Source organism: Impatiens glandulifera, chromosome 1 (genome assembly GCF_907164915.1).
Source record: "Impatiens glandulifera chromosome 1, dImpGla2.1, whole genome shotgun sequence".
Classification (NCBI taxonomy): domain Eukaryota; kingdom Viridiplantae; phylum Streptophyta; class Magnoliopsida; order Ericales; family Balsaminaceae; genus Impatiens; species Impatiens glandulifera.
Window position 1 is genome coordinate 97,174,405 of NC_061862.1, and position 3,986 is coordinate 97,178,390.

Below are 3,986 nucleotides of genomic sequence, written 5' to 3' on the forward strand. Positions count from 1 at the left end.
CTCATGTAGTTGGGGGTTACCCATGTAGTTGGGGGTTACCTCATTAACTAAATATTACTTTCCATTAATGACCCATGCAACAACAAACTGAGTAGTAACCGATAGAAACCGAAAATGACTTAGGTTAAACCGAAAAGAGCATAAATAAAGCCGAAATGATCATAATGATGTTAAAACAGAGATACACCCGGTACATGCAGCAAAATGACCGGGTGTAGGAAGGAGTGACCTAGTAACCGCTGGAGGTGACCGCACCGTTGGGGTTGTTGCGACGGTTCCTCCTCTTCCAATCCTTCTCAAACCGCTCATAGAAGGAGTCGGTTACTTCCTTGGTTAGCACTTGAGCTTGATTCAGACCTTCGCCCGGACAGGTCGGTACGCCAAGCTCGAGAAGCAGGCAGCTCAGTTGGGGAACGAGGCCGACTGTTTGAACTCTAATCATCAAGATTAGAACGTCGAATAGTACCCTTGACCAATTAACCGGTGTCCTGGTGGTGATGGCAGCCATCATGTTAAAGGATGCGGTACAGTAGGTATTCGTCACATCTCTTCCTAAGATGCTTCGACCTATCACGTCATTGAGGAGCTGATATTCAGTTCTCAATAGTGACTTTGTGCCATGGTCATCGACTAGTTGGTTAGACCGGGCAAAGGTTAGAGAGATCTCGGCCTTTAAGTCGGCCGGAACGTTGATATCGGTTAAGCCTTGCTTTGGCAGCCCAAAGCACCTCCCAAAGTCATTCTCCGTGAAGTCGAATACTACACCGCCCACCTTTGACTGGATATGGGTGTCAAAGTGCGGTGTGCCTCTGAAAACCCTTGCGTTGTACAAGAATTCTAGAACAGATTCTGGGTAGATGACATGCTTGTCATCCAGGAAGTATTGAAGACCTGTGTCTTCAAGTGATTTGATCATTTTGAACACATCATAGTGTTCAGTGCTCTTTGCAGATTTGAAGTCCACTTGGAAGATGTTTGGAAACTGAGACATTTTTGTCTTAGTGAGAGAATGAGTTGTGACTTGTGATTGTTTTGTTTAAGGTTTGTTCATCTTATATACTAGTGAAGAGGGAACCCTATTATCCAGGTATCACAGGTGATAATGTCTATTATCCAAAGGGGAAAAGGTTTTGCATAAAATAAGCATGTCTATAGTCTAGGATGTTGGTCATAGGCCTGGACCATGAAAGATATCAGATCTTCACGTCTTTTTAGGTGTGACCATTTTACTTTGAAAAGGAAATATGTCAGGACATATAAGCTTAAACGCAGATAATTATTCCACTTTTGTTTGAAGTTCAAATAATCTAAGATAACATATTTCCGAACCGGTCAGTTATCAGTTGTTCGTCCCGGTGCGGTTATTTGGTGCAAGCACTAAATAATCGGCCGGTTTACTCTGTCTGATATACCAGGTGGTTCTTCCATAGATGCCTTGAAAATTTGAAGTTCAACAGTTTAGGAAGGACTATCGGTTTTGTCTGTCCGAACCGAATTCCTTTAAGCATCCTTAGGAAGGATCTGACTAATATCGGTTAAACCGAGTGTAAGTCTGAATTGAGAGAACTTAGCTTCCTGTAGAGGCTTGGTGAAGATATCGGCTACTTGTTGATCAGTCGGTACGTATTCCAACCGGATATGCTTCAGCATGACATGTTCCCGGATGAAGTGGTGCCTTATGTCAATGTGCTTGGTTCTGGAGTGGAGAATGGGATTGTAGGTGATTGCTATGGCACTTGTGTTGTCACAGAAGATCGGAGATTCTTCGCCTATGACACCGAAGTCCTTCAGTTGTTGTTGGATCCAAAGTAGTTGTGAACAACAGCTTCGGCCGCCAAGTATTCAGCCTCTGCGGTTGATGTGGCAACCGATGTCTGTTTCTTGCTATGCCATGAGACAAGTCGATCACCTAGAAATTGACATGTTCCGCTGGTGCTTTTTCTATCGATCTTGCAACCTGCGTAGTCTGCATCTGAATAGCTCGTTAGGTTAAAGGATGAATCCTTTGGATATCACAGGCCGACATCAGGTGTTCCCTTTAGGTATTTTAAGATCCTCTTTGCGGCTGTGTAGTGGGATTATTTTGGATTGACTTGAAATCTTCCACACACACCAACTACAAATAGGATATCCGGTCTACTTGCTGTCAGGTATAGAAGAGAACCGATGATGCCCCGGTAAGCTATTTGGTCTACCGATTGACCCTTATCATCTTTGTCCAATTTAACCAATGAGCTCATTGGAGTAGCCGCTGAGGAACATGTGTCCATCCCAAATTTCTTTAGGAGCTCCTTGGTGTACTTGGGTTGGCTAATGAAGGTTCCTTCTTCGAGTTGTTTAACCTGAAGGCCTAGGAAGAAACTTAATTCTCTCATCATACTCATTTCAAACTTGTTAGTCATCAGGGTTGAAAATTTATCACATAGCTTAGGATCGGTTGAACCGAAAATGATATCATCTACATATATTTGAACAAGTAGGATATGTTCCTTCTTTTCAAATTTAAACAACGTTTTGTCCACCGACCCGATGGTGAAATCATGTTTTAACAGAAATGCGGTTAGTGTATCATACCAGGCTCTAGGGGCTTGCTTTAGACCGTATAAAGCTTTATTTAGTCGGTATACATGGTTTGGAAATTCAGCACTTTTAAAACCGGGTGGTTGTTCAACATACACCTCTTCACGTAGGTCACCATTCAAAATGCACTTTTAACATCCATTTGAAAAACCTTAAAATTTTTTAATGCAGCAAAAGCTAGAAAAATCCTAATAGCTTCAATCCTAGCTACAAGGGCAAATGAATCTTCAAAATCAATGCATTCTTCCTGTTTGTAACCTTGTGCCACTAATCTGGCTTTGTTCCTCATGACCAAACCGTCTTCATTGAGTTTGTTTTTAAATACCCATCTTGTTCCTATGACCGGTTGATCTTTCGGTCTAGGAACTAGGTACCATACTTTATGACTCTCTAACTGGTTTAATTCTTCTTGCATTCCCAAGATCCAGTCCGGATCTGACAATGCATCATCTATTCTGTTCGGCTCAATCTGGGATATGAAAGCGGAATTAAAGTATTCCTCCAGAATTTGACGCCTAGTTCGAACAGGTTCCGAAGGGTCACCTATAATTTGTTCAGGAGGGTGTTTAGTGTTCCTTTTGAAATTCGGTTCAGGGATGTCTACCAGATTACCGTTTGCTTGATCAAGGCTAGACATATCGGTAGGCTGAACAGGATTATCAGACCGACCGATTTCCTCGGTTTGGACCGAAGTGTCAGCTTCCTATCGTGGGACAGCTTGATCCGGCTGGGTTTCAATATTACTCATCTGGTCATGGACAAACCGCCTGAAGACCGGTGTCTCATCTTCACTATCAGAATGGATATTGTTATTTTCTAATCTGTTGTGTAGATCAAAGCATGATGCAGTATTACTTTCAACCGATTCATCGAAAACCACGTGAAGTGATTCATCCATGGTTAAAGTTCTATTGTTATACACTCTATATGCTTTACTCACTACTGAGTAACCTAGCATGATCCTAGTGTCGGTTTTTGCATCAAAAGCAGACAGATAAGTTTTACCATTTATGTGAATGTAGCATTTACACCCGAAAATCTTGAGATATTTAAGGTTGGGAACCCTGTTAAAATAAACTTCATACGGTGTTTTGTTATGAAACTTGTTAATTAGAGACCGGTTTTGTGTGTAACATGCAGTATTGATAGCCTCAGCCCAAAATTTTTGAGCAATACCCGAATCGGCTATCATGGACCGTGCGGCTTCCTTGAGAGTCCAGTTTCTTCTCTCGACCAGGCCATTTTGTTGAGGAGTCCTAGCACTAGACAGCTCGTGTCTAATACCGGATTCATCAAGAAATGCGGTTAAAGTACTATTGGTGAATTCGGTACCTCGATCACTTCTAATGCTATTAATGCGAGTTGATTTTTCATTTTGCAAATGTTTAAGTAGTGTGATCAAGTTG